General features: G+C 30.3%; 2 protein-coding genes across 3 annotated transcripts in view; both read right to left on the bottom strand.

Annotated features, from left to right (window-relative positions):
• The window catches only part of Nca (neurocalcin homolog), a 510,394-nt gene that overhangs the window by 268,402 nt on the left and 214,488 nt on the right, over positions 1-27,504 (bottom strand). The gene's annotated exons all lie outside the window — the stretch shown is intronic.
• The window catches only part of LOC117222608 (neuronal calcium sensor 2), a 414,719-nt gene that overhangs the window by 244,864 nt on the left and 142,351 nt on the right, over positions 1-27,504 (bottom strand). For both annotated transcript variants that reach the window (XM_033474847.2, XM_076528200.1), the window contains one exon: positions 26,641-26,686. The gene's annotated coding sequence lies outside the window, so the exon portion shown is untranslated. The remainder of the gene's footprint in view (positions 1-26,640; positions 26,687-27,504) is intronic.

Below are 27,504 nucleotides of genomic sequence, written 5' to 3' on the forward strand. Positions count from 1 at the left end.
AATGTTTGACATATACAAAGTAACACATGACTGTTTAATATGTACAAATTATTCGTTCATTCGATGCACATCATTTCATTGAAAGTCGCAATTTCTTCAAAAGCCAAAGCAGAATTAGACATTATAAGTGTCTTTTTCGATATTGTATGTCAATGCTGTTCTTCAGTAATGTTATTACGATCTTACATTGAAAATGTAAGAAGCTAAATTCAACATTTTAAGAAAACTAACAAATCATGCAAATAACACTCATTGTAAATACTTTAAATAACGAAGAAAGGGTAACTAATAAATCAACTCATATGTGTGTATAATAAATACTTCAAGCAATGAACAAATGGCCAATCAAATACCAATCTATTTAAATTGTCTACTATTATCTACTTCGTTAGATGTACACACAAGTAATCCCAAAAGTACTGAGCCAAAAGAAGCATATTCCTAGTACACATACACACAGTGTGTAGTCGGTTGATCGGTATGACACGTATGCGCCAACACTCCGTCCATTCACCGGATTTTGTCGATCTGGTGATACAACCAGGAATGGGGTCGATTTACATGAAAAAATAAGTCGGAAGTCTGGAATAGAATTTTGTTATCCGAGATTTTGTTCTCGAGGAAATCGAATTTGAAATTTCGCCGACTACGCGTGTTATTGAATAGGATTCGGTTGACGCGTCTGTTTGCTGGTCTTGTTTCTTGTAAATATGTATCTGTGCACGAGAAAACCCAACGAATTTCTCGAATTGATTTTCTCGAGAACGGAGTCTCGTTTTATCGAATCGTAACCTAGATTTTCGATTTACTTTTCCATAGAAAAATCTCGCCCTTTTTCGTGGTAACTTTCATAGTTTCCTCCTTTATTCATTAATATTAATATTTCTTCGTTTTTCTTCAATTTTTTAACGTCGAACCGACAGCCTGATCATTAACGATGACTAATTCAGTGTTTAAATTTGATCCCATATTGCTAATTAATCTATAATTTATTCTTATGCAAGTAATTCATTATTCATACGTATCGATATTATGCGTTTAACATGTATAATACATTAAAAGTATAGAAGATTAATAATGTAGATTTTTGTGCAAAATAAAAATTGCCTGTACCAGTTACAGGATACGGAAGTTACGCAAATATATCTTTCATTTCTTAAGAATTAAAATAAGTTGATATAATATTGCAACAGTATTTTTAAAGTCTTTGAGAATGATTTTATTGCTTTCTATTTGATTAACTCATTTTAATCAAAGATACATAAAATCTCTAGTTTAGTAACAAGAAATGTTCTCCTTTATTTCAAAATTCATAAATTTCTGTAGATTAAATCATAAAATTCATATGATAAAATTCTTAACAAAAATTCATAATAAAATTCATAAGAAAAATCCATAATAAAATTTATAATAAAATTCATAATAAATCTAATCAACATACTATAGTTGTTTATTATACTTCAGATTCCCTTTTTGTAAAACTTATTTATAACTAATCCATAGAGGTATTAAAGAAATGGAAGATTATGTGCATATTATTAACAATTCGCTGAAATTATTGTACACAGAACGAAATTTCTATCTTATTTCTTTTTAATATGAAAAATTCTATGAAGATCTGCAGTCCTATAATAAGATACATATTTATATGTACATCGTCCACGTTAATTCCGTGAAACACGCAGTCGCTAATGAAGTTAATGCGGCCATATTAATACAAATGCGGCCACGTTTAAAACAAACTATACGCACTCTCGTACTTATAAGAAAAGACGGTGCAATATGTTATATGGATTAAATACGAATATTTTAATTTCATGTTGCACGGCAATAACATTATAGAAACTTGTCAACGATTCGTCAGACTACAACTTTATGGTAGATACATAATGTTCGTGAGAACTATGTATACATATGTATAGAACATAGGCACTACTTTATTGCGGATTTTGCATGCATAAATGTGGAGTGTGAAAAAGAGAAGGAAATAATAATAGGTGCGGGGTAACGACCGTATCTCACGCAACGGAGTTCAAATCAAAGATTATTTATTGCTATGAACAGCAAACATGTCCACGATCAGAACTATGTTTCAATGAAAGTTGATGTTCAAAATCATTGAAAAATATTTTTCATATTTAATAATGAATAATAAATACATGGAACCAAGTATCAAATTTGAAACAATATATCTTTTAATTTCATCCTGCGATCTATGCAAAGCATATTCCAATAGCAGCAATCTTTTAATTAAGCAGAGTAATAAATAAATATTTTTTTGAAAAATTTTAGCGTAACAGAACATTCTTTAAGATTTTTTTTTTATTTAAGCTAGGTAAGCTTGTAGGTAAACAAATAATAACTAGACTGCGGATTTTATACATTTATGGCAAGGATGTGTAGGTGAAATAAGAAATTGTGACATATAAAGAATTTAATAATATTGTTACAAAGTTTTCAACTTATCAAAATTATTAAGAGAAACAATTTATTTTCATTTAATTTGTACTTGTCACACGCATGTCGGCAAAGTTTTATTTTGTACAAAGATCCGCAATCTAATAATAACGTATACCATCTGCAATAAGCAAAATGTGGCAGAAATATTTTAAACAGAAACATCGCTATAATCGTTGAAATAAGTAATGGTACAGCTAATACAAATGGGATGGTGATGCGTAGTATTTTAAGAAAAATCTCGTGATTTTAGCATTTCACTATGAGCACTGAAATTGGAGAGGATTGTAATCCCAACGACGATTCGGAGAAAGCGACAAGAGCTCTGAATAACGATGCATTTGGGAATGAAGTCCAATTACTTGGATCGATCGTTAAACTAAATTGAATGCCGTGTCCGACAAAAGTTAAGCCGTAGTTTTAATCACCGCATGAATAAATCCAGTCTTACGATAAGTAAATGAAAATTATGAAAATATCAGCATTTCTTTCTTGCTTCGACTTTGTTGAATATTGAAATAACTTCGCGACGCGACTGCAATTGTCAAGGATATAACGGGATTATGTCTCAGTATGAGTAATTTTAATTTTATTACTAACGAGTTTCATCGCGCAGTGTCTCTTTTATAGCATTTCCAATGCGCTTCAATCAGAAACCAGAGGGCGAAATACAACATGAAATGTTCACATAACACGTGTCCTGTTTAACCTTGTTCTCGTAGCAGCCATAAATTCCAGCAATTCTCAATGACAAACAAAGCTTATATGACGGATTCTACTGAACAGTTCGCATATTATGTACAATTGCTCGATATTTGTCGACCTTGTTGATTATTCTGCTTTGTGAGGCATTCATAGTCCCTCACTAAACATTCGAACACTTTTCAGAACGAAATAACTTTTCCAAAATTAGGTCAAATGAATTGAAATTTTTCGGGATAATAGAGAGACTAGATTACTAAACTATGGCTTGGTCAGAGGTAGGCAATAAATAAACTGATTCATGATTAACAATTATAATTCGTTAAGTATTATAAATTTTTTATAGCTAATACAATTAGTTATTATAACTAAATTGAGCTAAATATAATCTGATTAATGATATAGATTAGTTATACTAACTAATGTAATTATTTATTATATTAGTGTAATTGCATAGGTTATTTATAATAACTATTAGTAATTATATAGATTAGTTGTAAGAAGTAATATAATTACTAAGATAATGACTTATTATTTTAGTTATTACAACTAATCTATATAATCACTAATAATTATTATAACTAATTCATAATAATTTATAATAACTATGGAATTATAATACAACACGCTCTAATTTAACAATTATTATTAGGTCATGTTATATGAAACGTCTAACATCTAATCAAACGCAAATTGTTCACTCAAGAAATTGTTTCGCGATCTTTGTTTATAAAGAATTGTTATTGTTAGGAACGTTCTAAATATTTTGATTAATGACATGTATATTTCAATTAAGAGGACAATTCTTCTTTCGCTTTATTATATGTTTATTCTAAACAAGTGTGTCTCGAACGTTACTGCTTTTTCAAGCAACATAAGAATACGATCTTTCAATTTTGGAATTGAATAAAACGCTGCATACCTATTCTTTCAAATCAAAATCATGTATCTGTATAAACTGTTTACAAAAAGCAATACCAATAAAGATTTCTTAGAAATCGAATCTAAAAACTTGTCTCGTATTTTCGAGAATACTTGATTACAATTTTATTTTATTTATTTTCGTTCCAGTTCTATTTTTTTTTCTTCAAGCCTACGAGCAATTTTGACAACGTATCCAAACAAAATTATGAAACTGAAATATATGCGGAAACAAAAATATTGGAGATTCGTAATTTCAAATTTAGCACTGTGTACATAGCATTTCCCTAATGAACTAAGCTCTACTTGACTCGCGAGAATGTAACACGAATTTAACTGAGCATTACTGGAATTTGCGTTCCGCTAGCAAATACGGGGAACTATGAATGATGTTCAATTCCGAAATGACCACTTCGAACCGTGGTTATGCGATGAGTTTGTGCGATAATAAGTAGACGAAAAGACCAAATTTTATCTACTGTTTTCACAATTATTTATGTCTAGATTGTGGATTTTATACTTTTGGAATAGAAAATCATTAGGGGAAATTTAAAATAGTTTTGAGAATACTGATATAAATTTTGAATTAATTAAAATTATTTATGGAAGAAACAAATTTCAATGTTACCCTGCCTCACTTAGCGTTTATTATATTATACACAATACACATGACAGATTTATGTTGTTGCGTATATAATAAATATATTTATATTGCACTGATTTTATAACAATTATTTATTAACTCTTTTAATATGCAGGGTGGATGAGAAATCGTGGTACAACCGGCCAAGGGATGATTCTATATGGAGAAATAAGTCGAAAAAAAGAGTAACATTTTTTCATTTAAGATTGCATTTTCGAGAAAAATAAGTTTAAAGATCTGTTAGGCTTGTACAGCTTGTAATATGATGATAAGTAGAATGGGTATATGATGGTCAGACGCGCCACTTGGATTCCTATTCGATAGTATTTAAAACAGAGCATATTAAATGAAAAATGTTATCCTTTTTTTCGACTTATTTTTGCATGTAGAATCATCCCCTGCTCGGTTGTACCACGATGTTTCACGCAGTCTGTATATGACAGCACTTTCGTAGAAGTACAATCCCTAACAATAAGTATCTGGCCAGAAACAATAATAACAAATTAATTTTGAAAAACGATATTGCTTGCATCTCAAATGCAACGACATAAATATAAAAGTCTTGGCAATTTAAAATTGGTCATACGTTGAGTAAATACTTTTAAAGAAAATAAACTAAAATATTAATTATGTATCGCGTATTTACTCAATGTATGATCAATTTTAAGGTGACAAGACTTTTCTATTTATGTCGTAGCATTTAAGTTGCAAACGATTTCTTTTCCTTTAACTTTACCATTGCTTCCGGCCAAATACTTATCGCCAGAGTTTGTAGAAACCAGATAACAAGTTCACTCCCTCTTTAATCATATCAATGAAAAATAATGTATTATTCAATTTAATAATAAACATTAAGACGAATACATAAAGCTTACAGTTTAGTGGTAGCAGAGATCTGTCAAACCTGAGAAATAATTCGAGAAATTGTCTGATGCATTTCTGCAAAGCACTCTGTCCATCTTTTAAACTCGTATAAATTGCGATTTCAGCAGAAATATTATCGATGCAGCTTTGCAAGCTGCGATGCAATTGAAAACGGTACGAATTTGCGAAAATGTTTCACTAACATCGGGTACGAGAAGTCCGGATATTAACGTTTCTATTCACTGCACTTCTTCCACACGAATTTTATGCAGTGGACAGGTTCCAGTGACCTCAAACTCAAACATGCTGCATTCATTTTAATAAACCACAATGTCATTAAAACAGGTTCTCAGAGGTATCTAACGTAGAATTATAAAAAAATGGATTTCTTTCTTTGATATAGATACAAGAAAATAATACGATTGAAGACTATGGATTTTATGTATTCATGAGAGAAGTGAATAGGTGCGATAGAAAACTATGAAGATATTTGAAGAATTTAAGTAGATTGTTGCATTATTGTTCATTTATTAAAATTGTTAAAACACGAAATTAATTTTTATTTAATTTCTGTTTCTTGCAATTAACGCAAAACTTGTTTATTGTTTTCTATATAAAATTGTAATTACTTGTAATTATGAATTTTCTATATAAATTTGTAATTAATCTTCTAATAATATCTTTTATAAATTTGTATAAAATTCAACTTTTTCCTATTTCTACTACAAGTAACCGCCTCTACTCAAATATAATTAAACAAACGTAATAAATTATTGTTCTTAATTATTAGATAATAATAGCACTCGTAGAAATCCACAATCCATAGATAGAAAACAAAAAGGAAGATCGGAAAACTCTTCTTCAATAATAAAAACTCTCTGTACGGGTCCAAATGGACCCTGTATCTGCCGTATGAGAATTAATGTAGGATCACCACAATGCAAAACTGTTCTGTGACAGTTGATGCATACAATTGTGCATTTGAGTGAGTTAGAATAATAGTGGCGCAAGTCGCATTTTCCTGACAAGCAAGAAGTATTGCTTAAATAAACATATTTACTAGCATATTTATTGTTTACTGGCCAAATTTATTGTTAAGATAATTTAAAGTTAAAATAATTCATAGTAACTATAATTTATTTTACTTGTTTTTTAACATTTTGGCATATGTAGATTACATTTTAACACTCTAAATACCGACAGTTCTTTAGTAATAATTTTAACATTTAAATTCAACAGTTAAGAATTCCTTAGAAAATTGATCAAAGGTGACAGAAATTTCACCCATAATTCAACAAATGCAATAACCAAAGTGTTGAGACATAAGTTCAAATTTTCGAAAGTGTCACTTATACCACTGTGATTCTAATCAACTCATGTGAGAACAAATGTAAGGAAATATCTCAAGTGAACCATCGAGTAAAGAATTGATTGAGAACGCCTCAAGGCACGTGATACGGGATGCAAGAAAAATGCGATGTATTTGAATTTTGCTGACCAGAAAAGAATGCAATAGAAATCTCGACAAGTGTAACGGTGATCGATTATGCAAGGCTTTTCCTGTTCAAGAGTTTTTAAAGATAACACGCTTCGCGTGTTGACCTGAAAGGTGCTCCGTATCTTACGAGACTTTACTGAATGAGAATTCTTGCACTATGTTGCAGCAGAACATGTATACGAGAGGCTATAGCTTTTAAAACTGCAGTCTGCTATGTATATTTCAGATAAGGCTGAATCAATTGCAGAATGGAAAAGACTTTTCAACGATTTAAAAATACTGTTGCGTTACTTTTAACCCATTGGAGTTATTGAGCAGGAAGATGAACGTTTATGCTACTCCTGCATCTTGCAATTAATGAATGGCATTCTCATTATGCTTAAAAATCCGCAGTATAGTAATTATAGTGCATACGTTTGATTTTCGTCATATTTTGTTTAAATACAACACTTTTATAAAATCTATAATTTAGTATCGTACATTCTCCTTAAATCAGTTAGCTGTTTGTGACTAGTATACTAGTATACTCATGAGAAACAGTTAACTGGTTGAGCAGAGTACAATGGTTTGATATACATTATTCCATTATACAGGATGTTTCACCACGCATTGCCATCTAGATTTACGAAAAATGTTTAAGATAAAATGGTTAGATGGTTTCGACGGGACATATTCTGATGATACCAGTTCTCTTGTAGGTTTTTATTTACACAGTTGATGTATCTTGATATTCTTTCAAAACAAGTATTAACCTATCTATGTTTGAAAAATCATTAGTTTGGGAGATACGTTAATGTTAATGCTGCTAGGAAATCATGATATTCTTGACAATACTATAATTTGTCGTAATACTATAAGTGTTGCGATAACACTTGCGATGAAAACATTAACATTAACGCATTGCCTAAATTAATGATTTTTTAACATACATAGGTTTGTTTGTAAAGAATATCAAGGTGTATCAACTGATCCAATAAACTATGTATGATTCCATTCAGAAAAATGTTACTGGCCTTCGTATGCACTCTACACGTCCACCTATAAAAAGACTAGTATCAGCAGAACGTGCCGCTCTCGAAACCGTTTAATTTCATCTGAACCATTTTCCCTGCACGTAATAATAATCTGATATATCTAGATGACAATATGAGGTGACCCATCCTGTATATTTTTACAAAAGTGTTGCATTTAAACCAAATATGAAGAAAATACTCGATACGAAGAAGTGACAATATTTTGTATTACGACGAGTAACATTATTTTCGATAGATAAAGCGTTAAATTTCCTATTAAGAAAATCCGTCGAAGTGCAATAAATTTTCCCTATTTGACGCTCAGCTTGTATACAAAAATAAACAATTTGGGAAGAAGACATACGATTATTCGAGCCTCGCGGTTTGTTTTTATGGTCACCTATCGTCGACAACTACAAAAACGAGCCACAAGGCTCGAATAATCGTATCTCCTTTTCCCAAATTATCCATTTTCATTTCCAAGCTCTGATGGTCGATTAAAGAGAATTTACCGTACATTTCAACTAACACATTTATCGCGAATTCAGAAAACCTAGATCCGCGGAAGAGAACGTTTAATGCAGCGATACTCCGGCACTGTTTTAATTTCCATGATTAATTATGCTACTTTAAACGCGGAGTGATTAATACCACGAGCATGACTGTGTTCTCTAACGGGCGAATCCACCTACAAGAATTCACGAAAAACTGAACAGGATTGAGCAAGGTAAACAAACATAGAGGACGAAACTGTTATCGCCGTTAAATGATGGAAGCCGGATAACCAGGGAACAAAGAACCCTAATCCTGAACAAAATGGAAGAACATCGACGGGCGTACCGTGCGCGGGCGTAGGTGCATGTGTGCCGCGTAAGAAGCGCTAATTACTTTTCGCAACACACAGAGAGTAGTTAGAACTGTGTGCCTTGGTGGTACACACGTACGTTCAGTCGAGGGAGACTGGTAGCAGCGGGTTCCCGGCCCGGTTGGGTAAAGCTGGGTCGCGGTGCTATCGATCTCCGCCTACCTGGAGACCTCTCTCTACCCCTGCTCGTACTCGATTGGTTTGCAGGATGAACGTTGAGCCTAGAAGAAGGATAGAGGGGTGTAGGCAGAGGTGGCAGGATGTAAAAGGAGATAGAAAAGGGAGAGCTGCTACGTAGCAGAGAGATTGCGTGTATTATATCTGCACGGGGTGTACTACATGCTTATGCTGGCCGCCTCCCCCTCCCTCCCCCCACCCGCAAAGGTTAGGAGAAAAAGCTCCGGCAACAATGAACGTTTCCCTGGAAAGTCGAGGAAAGTGACGCGCGCACAATAGCAAAAAAAACGAGGCGAAACGAGATGGCAAACTTCATGCCGCGCTTCGTATCTCACGGGCTGATGCCCGTGAGACTCTTCGTCCTAACTTTTCCCAACAGTTTTCCTTTCGCGGTTCTGATCGAATTTTATATTAGTACGTTATCCGCCTTTCATTCCTCCGCGCCGCGCCGCACAGAGACGAACAGTGGGAAAAAGGAAATCGAAATCACATTGTTGGGCTGCGGGCATGGACCGTGGTCGGGCCTTTTCTCAATTTGGGGAGACCCGGGTCGAGAAAAAGTAACTGTTTGACTTTCGGCTACGTTTACGCAAATACTACCCCCCCCCCCCCGGCAATAAGTGTTTGGCCAGACGCAGTGGTAAAAAGAGAAGGAATTCTTTGTAACTCAAATGCTACGACATAAATATAAAAGTCTCGGCAACTTTAAATTGGACATACGGGGTGCCCGGAAAGATTGGGACCAAACTTATACTATGTGTTGCCGGGGTGGAATAGACGACAAACGTTAATACAAGCTTGCGTCCGAAAATGATTTATTGAGAAGATACAAGCGTTCCGAGTTTATGTGAGCGTTGATTTATAAAAATACGATAGAAACAGAAGGTCGTTTTTGGGAATGTACTCGAAATGCATTTACTATTTCCAATACAGATGGAATATTCGAAAGAGTTCGACGATCATCAATTCGACGAACGGAAGCCTGCATTATTGCAGTGGGAGGAATTTTCGAACATTTCCTATAATCATAAACATCGTTGAAAGCTTGTATCTCTTCAATAAAGCATTTGTATCATTTTTATATGAACACTTTTCATCTATTTGACCTCTGTAACACAGTGTAAGTTTGGTCCTAATCTTTATGGACACGCTGTATATCGAAAAAATACGCTATACATAAAAGAATTATTTGACCATTCAAGTTTATATAGCGCGAACAATTAATTTGCTTTATATTCGCAGTATGAAATACTTTAGGATGTTTTTACGTGTGTATATGACTCTTTTAACGAGTGCCAATGCTGGTTTTATAAAAATTTCCATTTTATCCATGAAATTTTTCCGCATGATAATGTATTGCTTCGCCATGTTATTCTTATCTTCTGTATTTATTTTAATGTATTAACTTTGCGAGTATTCAGAAATGACAATAGTAGAAATTAACCAATTTTGTCCCTGCCAATGATAACGAATGTTTTGTACGTGGATTTGAAAAATGGATAACCAGATGGGAATCTCCTAATCAATGTAAGAAATTATATTTTGAATGAATATTTAAAAATTTATATGAAATAAAGTTTTTTGTTCAGATAGAAAATAATGGATTTCTTTCCGGCCCCCCGAAAATAAGAGACAGTAATACAAAATTGGCATTTCTTTTATGAAAATGTTTCAACAACTGTTATATTAATATGTGGTACGACCTTCTTTTTGTTGTATTATAACAAAAGCAATCGTTTTCGAATCATCTAATATAATTTTTGTGTTTCTGAGGTAAATCGCTCCATTTTCGAACAATATATTTTTTTAGTTCATTTACCTTTTTAATCCTTTGCATTCGAGTGGCGAGTCCGAGGCGACGCTAAAAATTGCTACACTATTGTCAAAATAATTTTCACATTATTAAATTTATCTGTATTCGATAAATTGTCAAATAATAGAAGTCTTCCATAAGCATGCGCGTTCAATTTCACATGTATTATTATGAAAATACTGTACGTTGAAACAAATGTCTTGGTCTTGGAATTAAAATAGTCTCGAGTCTCACATACACATTTCCAAATAAATCAGTGCGAACAACATTTCGTTAACGTTTCCGGTTATACTCAGCTCGAGTGAACGGGCATAATTTGCTTTGAAACAAATAGAACTGTCTTACAGCTCTCGCGGTCCGTTGATTCGTAGGTAAGTTGCCTCATTATCCTGAAAAACGAGCGTAACGTGAAAAAGCATTTTAATGTTTATTTGATAGGTAGCCATTAAAAGTGTCGCGAAAAACTGGTTCGTATGATATAATCGTTACGGATAGCTGATAGTAAATCTGACTAATTGTAAAATAATCTCGACGTAAACGCAACGTATCTTTTGATTTTTCACCGGTAATACAATCGACATTTATTAAAATATATGTACATGGTTATGCTTTTAAATTTCCAGTATGTACGTGAAACAATAGCTACGCAACTTGCAAAATTTATTTTTATTTATGATCGCATAAAGCTTTTGCGTATGTATATACATAAAAATAAAATGTGAAATCTAAATACTTCACTTTCATTCGAAATCGCTGAGTAAATACAAATAAAATAACAATGGATGTTCGAAAATATTAAATGATTTATAAGGAATTTACAGGAATTTTATTTAAAGCATCCGAATATTTTTGTTAGTAGAAAACTGCGGATCTTCATGCAAAATAAAAATTGTCTGCATTAATTGTAAGATATTGGAGCCAATCACAAGCCTTTTTCTCTCTCTTTTAATTAATTTAAAATTAATTTAATAAGTTTTTCTTTTATTCCGTTAATCAATCAATCTTTTATTCCGTTTGAATGTTTAAATAGGTGGTGGTAAGCATGATATCTATTGCAATGATGTGTTGATTAATAATAACATGTTGTTACGTATTAGTAATAAGTTATTATTCATTACCTTGATATGATAATTGGTAACTACTTTGACGAGGTAATTGGTAATTACCTTGTACATTCCCTCGCTAATTATTTGGTAATTAATTATAAAACAAAAGTCGGTAATATTGTTGTACACTTATGTAAGCATAAAATATTTGAAAAATTTACTCTTTCCTGTTTTAAAAACGATATACACAATAGCAATTGTAAAAACTTAAAATACGTAAATAAGGTAAACTAATATTTTTAGTTATGGTATAAAATCGATACAATATAATATAAAACATTCAAACAAATTTTTATGAGTAATTGTTGTGGAGTAATTATTTGAGAATAAATGTGCAATGGAAATATATAGCAATTGTAAAAATATAAAATACATACAAGAAATTTGACTCATATATTTTCGCCTACTCACTATAAATATTGCTATACTGTCATCATTCGACTGTGAATTTTTATGCAAAAGAAAAAGTTGTTTGCATTAATTGCAGGAAACAGAAGCTACATAAATATTTGTTTCGTTTTTTAATAGTTTTAATGAGATGGAAATGATACACCAGTATTTACAAATTTCATAAACGCTTCCATTGTTTCATACTTGAAACAATACACAAAATTTGCAGTTTAGTACTATATTTATTATCTTTTTGTTTTCGTAATGTTATGAATGTGATATTTGTAAACTACTTATGTCAATCATGAAAATACACCAAATATTTGTCAATCTCAGAGGAAAATTCCAGTTTCTTTCGAATATTATAACGACGGTCGTTATACAAGTAAAACTCGATATTACGTTTACGTTAATAGTGACATTATGTTACATTTTCACTTTACTCTTAGACATTTCATAAATGCTAGAACGAGGACGGATAATTGGAACGGATAAAAGTCCACGGTTTAAAATTACTTGCAAAAGTCGTGAACTTTAAAACGTTCTTAGCACAGACCCCATTTGGTGGCTTCGTTTAATTAAATTCATACCAGTGACGGTAATTATAGAATTTTTAACATCGCAATAACTTGGACAGTTAGAAAGTGTCTTGTACAGAAATACTTTTCAACAGATTCGTAACGAAAGCGTCAAATGATTAAAAATATTATTTAAGACACTAAAACAAAAATATAGAGGAATACATAGAACTCGCATTATTCATAAAAATCAGCATTTTGAATAATCACAATCATTCACATCGTGTTATCTCTGTACAGTCACATTTGAGTCGTTCAAAGCAAAAGTTGTGCGAGTGTTGTTTTTTCTAGGTTGATTTAACATTATTAAATCGTATTTAATTTAATATTTTAATTTATTCTTTTTAATTATTTTAAGTTAAAGCTTACCACTTACAGAACTTTTAATGCAACCTACATTATTCACGAATTAATTTTTTTGACTTACACCATTTCGAATGCTATTGAAAACTATTGCTTCAAACTTTGACGACTTTTAAATCAATTGTACTATAGTGAATAATATATGATCTAGTATATACTGGCAATTAAAGAGTTACAATTAGTACGATGCCAGTTAGTCACATAGATATCTACATGTAAAAAGTGGTTTAATATGATCGATTTTTATCAATATCTTCATTATTTGTTAGCGATATTATAGTGAAACGATATTTATAAAAGAAGTATATTTAATAATTCGATGTAATGTAATAATTTAAAGTACTAATTTGTCATAACAATTGCTTAAGGAGTTTTTGAAAAATATATAATTATTCCTACTTTTCGACACTATAATTCACAATATTACATTAATTATATTATAAATTACAATATTACATATATTGAACTTCTAATGCAAGTTTAATCAATTACTTTAATGAACAATTTTATTGAACTAAAATTTTAAAAATAATTATTTTTAATGAACAATTCCATTGAATTGAAATATTATCAATTATTTACTTTAATGAGCAATCATACAGAACTAAAACTTTTGAAATTTAATTTTAATGAAATTTAATTTAAAATTTGAATTTTAATCAACCAAAGGATCACACACACACACACACACACACACACACACACACACACACAACAATGGTTATGCTTATGTAAGGAAAAAGATAATAGCGTATGTAGACAAAGGAAAGCAATTTAGAAATTTTCAAAAACCATTCGCCTATAAAAAGTTGTGGTCAGTTGTGACCATGTATTAATATTTGTAACCTGTGATTACTAGTAATTTCGTGACATAAATTATGTAAATAAATAAATTGTTACCTTTAAAAATAATAGAATTATTTAAGATGATCAAAGTAATTTTGAATCATCCTATATTTTCAGTACTGTCGACGAGTACATATTTGACAGGACTGCGTGTGAACAGTTTAATGAAAATCAAGTTTTGATGAAATGAATTGATATTAGGTAAAGAAGGCATAATTGACATTTATTAAAACATTATTGATACGTAAATAGAAGCGATCTAGATCAGACTATCTAAAAAAAAAAAATTAATTAACACTGCATTCGACAGTCTCGTGATAGTGTATCGTGCTTCAAAGATATTGACATATTAATTGGTGTGACGAAAGGTCATGGAAGGGCGGAAATTATATTATTCACTAACTTCAATATTTAATAATACAATTTGCTACGAAATTATACGATAGCTTCAAAAATTTATGATTCACAGTAGTAATTATTATTAATAATAAAATATTATCAATCTATTAAATGAGGCATTTATTTTGAACATGGCCTAAGTCCATTTATACTTAAATTGAGATATTTAAGGGTTTGTGTTTCAATGCAATTAAAAATATACGTACAGGATACTAATAAGTCATACTGCTTAAGTGTATCTAAAGGAATTAAATTTATAGTTCCTATTAAAATAATGGCAATATTGTTATGTAAATAATATGCGTTTTCGTCTCAAGAATAGAGTTAGACCACTTTCAAAATTAACAACCAGATTCGTTATAAAATTTGAAGGAGCTCAAGTCTATTCAACATAATTTAAAATGCTTCAAATTGAAAAAGCAATACTCAATTTATTTTATATATCTTTATAACACTTCAAAAACATAATTTATGCGATTCAAAATATTTTTTAACTACGTAAGTTATAAAACAATTTACTGCTCATCTACATTTTGTTTTGGAAAACTTTTAAAGGTACAATATTTTTCGCACTTTTTGGATGTATGTTTCATCAATTTTTGTCTCCATTGTTATCTGTATCTTCATCCCCTGACGACGAATATTGTTCTATAATTTTCTTTCTTTTTCGATTTTCCTTGCAATCATTAGTTACTAATTCTTCTTCACTATCTGAACTAAAAGGTCTTGTTTTGTTCTTCCTCATGGGTGAAATAATTTCTAAATTCTAATATATTAAATTTTAAGTTATATATTTAACTATGTATATATATTGTATATTACGTAAAATTTTTAACTGCATTAATTAAACGTACTGATTATTGAACTAAAGCAATTGTAAGGTTAACTTGTGGTTAACTTGCTTTGAATACTTATTAATTAAAATTACCTTCATCACTGCTTTTGGACATTATCAATAATAAATATCTCAATTTAAGTATAAATGGACTTAGGCCACTTTCAAAATAAACGGCTCAGTTATTGAACTAACTCTGAAAACTTATGTGTCCGATATTATCGTATTTACTCGGAATATAAGTAACCTCAAATGCTTTATTCATAGATAACTTTAAGTTGTACATGTTACCACGGGAATAATTGACAAATGGACTTAGGCCACTTTAAAAATAAACGGCAAAATATAAAGAGCAACAAATATATTAATTTCTTTACTAACTCTTTTATTACTCGATTATTCAACTATTAATAAAAATAGTCCTACAATTTTGCTCCCAAATGAATAAGTCCTTCTCTAAGCAATGTAATCTATATTAATTTCTTCTAGAATTATTATTCCAAAAATAGTTCTGAGAAATATTAATACGCAAGTTTATTAATAAGAAAATTAATAAATATTCGATAGCTGACGTGTTGAAAAATGAACAGAAACTATAGTAAAAAAGAACCGGAATTGATGTATGTGAGAAATAATTACTTAAATATAGGAATGATTTGACTAAACATTAATAACGTTTAACTATTCAATTATAATTTTATAATAATTTATCTTAATTCATTAATCATTAACAAATTAAAACAATTAAAAAATATGGACCAGCTGTTTTCAACTTCTTAAACTTATTAAAAAAGAAAAACAGAATTAAATTTATAGCTTCCTTCTGTCATTTACAATTGATGCCGAAAATTTCTATTACGCATAAAAATCCGCAGTCTAATAATTGTTGTGGAATAGTCAACTCATTTCTATGTTTGATAATTAGACTGCGAATTCTACGCATTCATGACAAAATTCGGTACGCAATTTAAAATAGTATGAACATTAAAAGAATTTTGAAATCTCAATGTATTATTTTGAATCCATTGAAATGATTAATGAAAGAACGAAATTGTTATTTAATTTCTAGTTCTTGCAGTTGACGCAAGCAATTTTCATTTCGCATTAAAATCAGCAGTCTAATTACAACATTACATCGTAACGGCGATTATTTTACAAGAGCATGGTCTTGGCCAATGAAGTGGAGCGTGTATATCCATTCTTCCTTCACAGCAACGTACAAGCATGCACGTTCGAAGTAATTGAGACGATATTTCATTCTATGCAACTAGATGTTGGTAACGTATGCAAATCTAAGGTGAATAGGAGAGGCGGCTATTGTGATACTGATGTATACGAGTTTCTCCCTCTTTTATGCAGGCCCCAATGGCTCGGAATGTGCAGGGGAAAGTAAAAGAGGTAACGCAGAACCTTTTATGATGAATATATAGTCAGTCGTTCTCCGTGTTGCAGAAATTGTCATCCAGCGAAGGGCATACGCAGATAGCGTCAACAGTCGTCTTTAACACTAGGTTATACGGGCATTTCACGTATACCTATTTCTAGCGACGCCCGTTAAATCGACGGCTAAAGAAAAGCAGATATTTTCTTTAAAGAAGAACGATTTATTTAACCCTTAACTGTGGACATACGAATTTGTGACAACAATACGGACCACGGGCTTTGCCAGACTCTCAGTAAAATATATTGTTTATAAAATGAATACAATATTAATTTTTACATATAAATTAAATATAACATGTATTGTACATTCTTATTGCGAATTAGTTCATAGTTACACTTAGAAAAGACGCATTAAGTTGGAGCTTCATTTTAAAATAATTTGTTTATACAATATTATCAGAGATAATTTACTTATACATCTAACATCAGACATAATTTAATTACACAAAATTACGGATTTAACACTAGATTTACGGGGCATTAAAAGCAGTTGTTGTTTTGTGTTATTCGATTGTTGCAAAAGTAAATTCGGTTTTCCAAACAGATAGCTTTTGCAACATCCCAATAATTTATAATAAGAAATATCCAATAATTTACAATAAGAAATTTATTCTGATTTTTAACTAATGTTATTGTAACATTTGTCGTAAATAATACGTATACTGAATAAATAACTCATAAATGTGTTTTACCAATTATTAGACTCAAACCAACTTTTACATTGTTACTGATATCTAAACGAAAAATTAACAAAATATTATATTTGTACATTTCTATTTCAGAAATAATAAAGATATAAAGAATGTATTAGAAATAATAAAAAAATAGAAATGTACAAAGATGATATTTTGTTAAGTTTTCGTTTAAATGTTAGCAAAAATGTAAAAGTTAATTTGAATTTATAATTACTTCCATCACTGTATTGTCTGCGAAATTAGTGTAGAGATTTGTGTTTATATTTTAATATTATATCTAATAATTTAATAATTTTGTGATAAAATGTTTTGGACATTGTAAACTAGTCGGTCTAACAACGTGAAAAATTCAAAATCAATTAGTCCAACGTTTAAAAAGTTATTACGTTTTGAAAATACTGTCGAATAAGTTCGAATATTTTTATGAGTTACTGTAGGTAAAAGTTTTTATTACTTGCATGCAAATAGTGGTGTATCGCGACAATCATATTCCTGTCCTGACAGTTATGACATTCTAATGACTCCATGGCTACCTCAATTTTTTTAAACGAAACTATTATGATACCGCCGCGTTTGTTGATGAGATTATCTTGTTTTAGCTGACCACCTCTATATCCTCACAAGTTCCCGTTCCGACTTTGTAGATCGAGTCTCCGATATATAAAATCGACGAACGGGTAATGGAAACACATATTTTATCCGTACTCAATACAGAAGAAACAACTACGTCCTTTGATAGCTGTTCAGATACGGTCTCCAGTCGGCTAACACGACACTATTGAATACCGTAATAAGGTGACACAAAACTATTCGATATCGTAGCAAGGTATTTTCACTTGAGTGCGTTTGAAGAAAGTAGTCTGAATAAATAATTAACAATAATAACCAAACAGCAGATTTAAATGTAAAATAAAGATTGTCCAGGATTGTAAAAAAACAAAGGTTAAATAAAGATGAATTGTTTCGCCTAATAATTGTGATAAGTTGAAAATATTGTAATATAGTGCAACGATATTTAATATATTTATTATTGGTTATTTATTACATTTGGTAATACTTATTAATGTTCGGACATCGATAAACAGCAATTATCGTAATTTGCTATGACAGTTTTTAGTCGTCGTATTTTGCAGTATCTTTGGGATAATTAATTACTGTGCACATTGTCAGTGATTTTCGGTTAACGTTAATTAAATTTCTGGTGTTCGTGAACGTACACAAATATCTAGTTTGGCTAATTGCAAAGCATTTCCGTTATTTTCTGTGTAATTTGTATGAAAGAGATATTTCTATTTCCAGGGGTTTGAAAATGACCTCTTTTTAATGGTATTGTTTCTTCGTAGCCCGAAATTTTGTATATGGTTTTAATATAACTTATATAATTCGAACATCAACCTCTCGATGCAATTTGTTGACGAACATACAATTTTTAACACTATTTTAAAGACATTTTTTGAAAATCCAATTTAACACTATATTCAACAAAGGAATCAAAAAAGACACGTTTTAAAATTTAACATGTTCGCTACTAGCGTTGCTAGCATACGTTGTTATATTTATCGTATTTATCATATTAAACACATCGTATTCTCTTATAAAATATGATAAAAATGTCGTCAAAGAGAAGCTATAAATTCTTTAAATATTATACTATGTGTTAAAATTTTAAATAATTATATCCACAAAATTAATTTAATGTTTTCTACGTGAAATACAAAATCGTGGCTGTCACACATGTGTCGCGCTGGTAGCGAATGTGTTAAAACTATTTTTCTAAAAAATTTAATTTGGTAGAAAAAAATAGGAAATTTCTATAATCTTACTTTTTATTCAAGTTAGTACAACGTTTATGTTATTTAATAAGGTTAAAAATAGAGATTAACACTGATGAAATCAAATTCCGAAGTATCCGTATATTAATCGTTTTCATAATATCATTATAATATTTAAACTGTTGTTTTACATTGAAAAAATTAACTTCTGAAGTATTTATTAATTGATCATATATTTTTATACTATCAGAAATTGTAAAAGAAAAAGCTCAGAAACCAACCATTTTGACTGGTATTAAATACGTTCAGACATTTTCTATTGATTTTAAATCTGGACTTCCAGCAGACCATTTTAATATGTTTAATGGTTAAATATGGAATCAATTTGTCACATTTGTCGGGAGAGAGAGACTTACGAATGGGGTCGTTTGAACTTCGTGCTGGAGGTCGTAACTATTCGTTTCACCTGTCGTGAAAAAGGGTTCGGTTTTTTCTTCTGCAACATCAGAAACTTTATCCGATGAAAACCGATTAATTTTACATTCATCTAACCAAATAACTTTTTCTCATCGACTGATGCTTCAACTTATGCACTCTTTAGCAAAGGCCAAACGGACTTTGATCTTCTTCTTTACAACTGTGGATTCCTTTTTTTCAACGGATGCAAAGTTATTTCTCTTTAGAGCTGTTCGAGTTATATCCATTCACCGATTTTTCTCATCAACATCACTCTGTAATAGTTTTGCAGTGATCGTGACGTTGTTGCAGTTCGTGAAGTAATGTGGATAATCAATACACTGCGGATCTTTATGCAAATTAAAAATTGTCTGCATCAATTTTAAGACATACAGTGGTGTGAATAATTATCGACTCAAAATAACTTGTACATTTTTAGTTACGTTTAAACGAAAACTCAACAAAACATCAGATTTGCATATTTCTATATTAGAAATAATAGAAAATAGAAGTATGCAAATATGATGTTTCGTTAAGTTTTCGTTTGTACATCAGAAACAATGTAAAAGTTACTTTGTGTTTATAATCATGGACACCACTGTACAAACCCAGCACAGGATTATTTCTCGTTTTAATCATTTTAATGACTTATTTATTTTAGAATGATAACTTTGCTCATGTAAATTAATTATACTAACTAATTACGATAATGTGAATAGTCGCATAAGTTACGAGATCAATTACAAAATCAATCTAATTTTAATCTGTAGATATTTCATATCCAAATACTTACATCTAAATTGCAAGAGAAAAAAAAGGAACAAAGAGATCAAAAAAATACAAAAAAGAAACAAGGAAATAAAATAATAAAAGAAAAGGAAACATTCTGTTAGAGTGCGAGAATGATATGTTTTATGAGACAATGAAAGCGTTGTGTTGCATGCTGCGACTGTATGTATTAGTGCATATTTCTTTCACCCTCCTATTGGAACTTTAATATTCCTTTGCACGGAGCAACACGTACACCATAGTACTCGAAAGATATTGGAAAGTTTAAGTGAAAACAGATTTGCATTTTTCGATATGCCTTATTCAAATATATTTCAGCGAAGAGATTTTCAGAAGAATCTGTAGCGCAACACATGCAATACATATGTAGTGGTAATACTTTGACACAATTCAAATGTTCTCGCTCAGTTTGAAAACTATTCGCATGAAAGTCTTAAAACTGCAATTTCGATTTACTATGCTGGCATTGAATGCATTATCTTTCTATTGCAGAAATAATATAGAAAGATATTACTAAATAACACTAACAACAATAGTAATAATTTACGTTACAACAATAGTAATAATTAGACCACAGATCTTAATGCAAGACAAAAATTGTGTATCCTAAATGCAACGAGCTGAAATAAAATAAAAGTTTGTTTCTATTCTTAACATTTTATTTACTGAAAACCTATTAATAGGATTTTCAATGATTTCGCTGTATACATATAAAGGAGGCTCAATCATTTTCTTTTAAATAACAATTTAAAAAGCAGTTAATACATAATATTAGACAGGGTTCGAATGAAACAATTTAAATTTTCAATTGATTCTGATGCAACACAGTTATCTTTTGACTTGTAACTTTTTTATTGTAAGGAAAAGTTAAAAATCCTGCGAGACTTTTGTTCCATATATTTATGCATAAACAGAAAATTTGTACTTTTTTGGAAATGTGAAAATGTTCTAGTTGAGTAGTAACATTTCCTGTAACAAAATTCTACTTTGAAAAAGTTAAAGCACTTACATAATGGTTCCTTCATTTGTCAAACTTTCTTTTCGATGTAAAATAGGTACATACATAAAAATCACGACTTGATTCCCTCGCTATATTTATCCTGCTTCCAAGTCCTTAAACAATGCTTACTAAATTAAAGAATAACAAGAACTTTTATATTTTACTTGAAAATATTTATTAAGAAATAAAATAAAGTACAATAAAATAAAAATAACTGTCAACAATGAACTTTTATCACAGAATTAAAATGTTAATGTAAAAGTTAACCTGAAATAGAGAAATAAATAATAATAGTTACTAACATATAATAGTAACTAATATAGTATAATAGTTACTAATATATAATAATAGTTTACTAAATAACTTGTATTTAACGAATGTAACTACATTCGTTAAATTACGGATCAAATTGTTATTGCTTTTGAACAATTTTGAAAGAAATTCTCAAACGTTGATCTTTCGATCAATTTTGGAACGACTATATTTAAAACTTCCAACACATAAAGTATTAGTAGGCATAATTAGATTGAAAACAATGTAACAGTATTGTCAAAGTATTTTAATCTCTTCACTGTTTCATGCTTTATCTATTAGCTTCTGTTATAATTGCATAAAATCAAGGGTAACAATCATTTGTTCTATTATTTCAACGAATGAAAATCATCAGCTTTACACTAGATTTTGATACGAAGCCTTTCAGCTGGCTGAAAATGTTATACTACTGGCTTAATGCTAATTAGCCCGCTCTCGTTTTTGTCGTGTTGCTTACTTTGATCGGGGTACAACCTTGATAATTTGCTTGCACATGGAATTATGCCGGTAATTTATGCACGAGCACCGAGAACAAGTACATAATTCCCAATATCCGAGAATCAGCACAGAATCGAAGAGATAATATAATTTAAAAAATCAGTTTATTGTAACATTTGGACTCGAGGCACGGTTCAGTTACGAGAACTAAGAAATCAATATCCTTCTACGTCTCCACAATGTGTCTGCATGTAGCGAAGTTATGACGTACTTGCTGCCAAGGTAACTAAGGACCTATAAATTAGATCGTTAAGAGCGATTAATTGAAAAGTTGCTCTGCTTGATCTCCCACTGATTTCGCGTGTGCCAGAAAAAATCGAACGGAGCACACACTAGCAATGAATATTTCATTTTGTTCCCGGAAAGCTCACATTGCGAACATAAAAGCTTTCCACGAAAGTAAGCTAATCGTATCGCGTACAATGTTTTATGGATAAACAGGCGCTCGGGAACAATAATTTTATTAGTTTCAGCTATTTCGATGTTGACATTGAAATGTGCTTTTTCTTTTCATTCTTCCATCATTTTTGCAATCGTTGATGATTTTTGCCACGCAATTTTCTCATTATAATTAAGTCACAACGCTTTCTGAGCTTTATACTTGTTTTTAGATAAATACTATTGCATGCTGCAAGTTGTGATTAGACTGCGAATTCGTATGCAAAATAAAAATTATCTGCAGCAATTGTGAGTAATAGAAACCAATTAGCAACTTCGTTCTTCGTTTAATTATCTTAATAGGTTAAAAATAATACATTGGCGTATTAAAATGCTTTCAATTACTACATTATTTTAAACTATCTTCTCACTTTTGTCATAAATGCATGAAAACCGCAGTCTAGTTATGACCTTTCCAACATATTTTTCTTCCATAATACTTTTTGTATTTTTGTTATTGAACATTTTTTACTAAACTGTTGACTTTAATAAGAAATAAAAATGTTCTTAATCAATGATAAGAAACACAAGGCAAACAAAAATGTATTTCGTCTTTTAATCCTTTGCATTCGAGTGGTGGCTCTGAGGCACTATTAAAAATTATTATATCACATTCCAAAATAATTTCTACGTTATCAAATGTGATTATATTAAAAAAAACTATTAAAACTATGACTGTTATATGAGTCACAAGACTCAATTTCATGTGCATAAAATGCACTAATAACAGGTCTTATGTAATGGAAATAGGTTGCAGATAAAAAAAACTATTTTGGATCTTGAGCTAAATTGACTTCGAATAAGAAGGGTTGATAATTTTAATACATTAAGGAGAATGTAAAAACATTCTTAAACGTTTCTACTGTATTTCTTATATGTATCGTATTTCTCCTAGTCAATTTCGGCATAAATGCAATCTATTAGTCACCATTTAATACATGTTCTACATTTCTTTTTATCTTCCGCATCCGAATTTTACATGCCTCTTTCATATTATCATAATCCATTATCATTCTCCCAGACTGTTAAAATTGATATTTCAATGTCAAATTTCGGAAACCTAATTGGGCTCAACAACCTTCATTTATCCAGTTTCTGCTTTCACCAACTCGTTAATGATAAGCATCCTGACGAATTTTTTTCTTCCTTCTACAAAACTATTTACTGTTAATATATGCTATTGAATATTATTCATACTTCCTAATATTTGATCGTGTTTACATATTCCATTTATTATGAAAAAATGATTACTAGGCAGCGGTGTTTACGCATTTATATAAACAACGAATAGTTGAACACGAACTCAATTATGTTATTTATAAACTATTAAAATTATTAGGAGAAGTAAAAAATATCAATACAGTTTCTGCTTCTTTCGATCGATGCACAATCTTTGTATTTTGCACCAATATCCGCATTCTAATCATCAGTATATTCTTAATTGTAATCATAATATCCAAGATTGAGAATGAACGACTTCAATTAATGACTTATAAAATTTCACAAAATACTACATAATAATTGTGCACTACGAGGATTTGAAAAAACGAGTGCATATGGTATGCGTAATCAATTGTATGTTGCTTCTGTTAGCAGCACTACGGTTTTCGTAAGCTGATTATATTAAACATATACGCACGAGAAATTAGTTTCTCTACATATAACGAAGAGACCAGAAATAGGGCGACACAAGAATGATTAACATTAATCACGTTACGTCTGTAAGTGAAGAGAATAATCTAATAGGCGATATATATATGTGACGCATATAGTCGAAGATAAAATTCAGTCAATCGATAGTGGAAAAAGGTATCAATTACATTTTATTAGATTAATTTTACTGTTATATACGTGACCCTCCGTTAGCAATCTTATTCTTACTGATGACATTTTTATACTAGGTTGTCTAAATTCATGTAATTCTTTTTATATTCTTTAGCTTTAAAACATTCTCAAAAGTTCTTGAATATATTACATATATATATGCAAACATACATACATATATATATTTGTTATATTTTTAATCTTTAAGTAATTTTAAGTAATTTTTCATTCTTCCCATGTTTTTCTAATGAAAAATTACTTCAAGTAATTGACACGAACATACAAAAAATTATTAATATAATATAATTCATATTTGTATATGTATAATGTTTGAATCAATTACTTAAAGTAATTTTCATTAGAAGAATATGAAGAGAACGAAAAATGACTTGAAGATTAATGGTAACGAGTAAAAATGATACAAACATATAAAACTTATAGAAAAATATAAATATATAATACATACGCATTATTTATGGTAAATATCGACCCAACCCCAATAACCTTGACCCTGAAATATGTTGTCAAAAACATCATTCTGAACAACTTTTTCCACAACCAACATCAATTATACTATTTCTTTTAAATCTGCCATTCGATAACAGTTTGCCCGAAAGTAAAGTGTACTTGTAACCTAAGATTTGCTGTTCAAAACGATGATCTTGACAATATATTTCAAGGTCAAGGTCATCGGAGCTGGTTCCATTGAACCTAATATTTACTCCACTATCTGCCAATCACTTAAGTGTGTTTTCAGCTATGTGTGCTCGAAACGGTAATGAGCGTTTTATATTTGTCTAACAAAACCAAAGACGATGACTCTCATAAATCTCGAACCGGTTAGACAGGAATTAGTTTCTAACGATCCCAAAAGCGATACCAGAATTTAGAACTGGAGGGAAATCCGCTGCGTTACCAAATTCTGCCAATTAAGGGGCACAAGGAACATTTAGGCCAAACTAACAGGATGTTACGATTTCATAGGATAACACTGCTGAAGCTAAATGTCCCGAATGCAAATCAAAATTTATTAAAAGATGTTAAAGCTCGTACAAAGTATAATACAATGTACTATAATATAATTTGTAGATAGAGTATATAAATAAATAAATAAATAAATAAATAAATAAATATATATATATATATATATATATATATATATATATAAATTGTATATGAATATGATTCCAGCAAATAATCATGATTTTTGTTTTATGTGAAATTGAAATTGTTGCATGATATAATCACCCATTCAATGATTCAATTGTCTCCGTAAGTATATTGATGCATTAATTGTATTATATTATGTATATATCAAACGATCTGAGACAAGTTTTCATTTTTAAGACAACCGTATTGTTTAAATTAAAAATAATTAATTTCGAGTTCTTTTTTCTCCCTTAATTCAATCTGTAAATTTTTTCTAGATTCTGTGAAAATTCCTGCTCTTCTTTCAAATCTTATACATCATTATGAAATAAGTTAAATATTCCCTATGTGCACATATTAAGATCACACACCTGTGATCCTAAATACAATAAATATATGTATAATAATAATAGTAACATCAATTTTTAACTCTAATAGCATTTTATAAAAATGTCCTGATAATTGTTACTATCTTTTAAGCTATTTATACATATTATTCGCTTCTTAATACTTAGTCGCCTAGAGCATGGTTGATTAACAGGCTTTGTTATGTCTCAATTTGCCAACGTGAAGGTTACTCATTTCCATTTATTCAAGTAAAGGTTGAAATTTTTATTGCGAATTTTTATAGCGAGTATAATTTTTAGACCTCAAATATTTATGAAAATAGATTGAAAGGGCACAGAGAAGGCATACTGATTGCGATTGATAATTTACAAAACATACTTGGCACACATTTAAGTTAAACCCTTCCAGAATTTATAATCGAAATCATCACTGAACTGATCCCTTACCTTTTTGGGTGTGTTGAGAGTATGTTGCAGCCACCAAACCCAATGCCTGAAATAAATAAAAATTACAATTAAATAGTGCACTTGAATATAATTGAGTTATAGTAAGTAAATATAATTAAATTATAACAACACTATAATTTAATCGTGCTATAATTAAACGAATCCTTTCGTAGAAAATATACACCTTTTTGCAAATAAAATGAACTTTTCCGCATATTCCATTTTAACTTTTGCAAATTAAATTCATCTTTGCCAGACAAGATAGCCCTTTCACAGATAAAAATTGGCAGTCTTTTATTCAATGTTCAAATTTAATATGAATTTATATACTTAAATAATGATTGAATTGTGATGATTGAATGGAATAAAGTTCCATTACAAATAATTAATTTTCATTGATCATCTAAAATTATTTATACAACAGTATGTAATTTGTAAATATAATATGAATTTGTTTACAAATAATTATAAATAAGTAAATTTAATTTGCAAAAGAATTGCAAAAATGTGAAAGGAGCGTAAAAAAAGTGAATATGATTTACCAAAGAATTACATTCATACAAAAGGATTAATTCTCGGTTCAAGATCTGTGTGTAATATACAGACAATAATGGATTAATATATTAGAATTAGAGATCCAGATGTTAATTAATTACTCCAGAATTTTCACGTATATCTCAGTGTCTAGTTTCGGACCTTCAGCCGAGTAGCGACTGTGGCATCGTAAACCTCTAGATCCAACGCGACAGTCAATGAGTCGGTTGAGCTCGCATGATTCCCTTGGGCCCTTTACCTCTGCTGGCCACTTCAGGGTTCAATTTCACCCCCATACAAGTACCATGGGTGGTCGCCTTAACTTCGTAA

This window comes from Megalopta genalis, chromosome 1 (genome assembly GCF_051020955.1).
Source record: "Megalopta genalis isolate 19385.01 chromosome 1, iyMegGena1_principal, whole genome shotgun sequence".
NCBI lineage: Eukaryota > Metazoa > Arthropoda > Insecta > Hymenoptera > Halictidae > Megalopta > Megalopta genalis.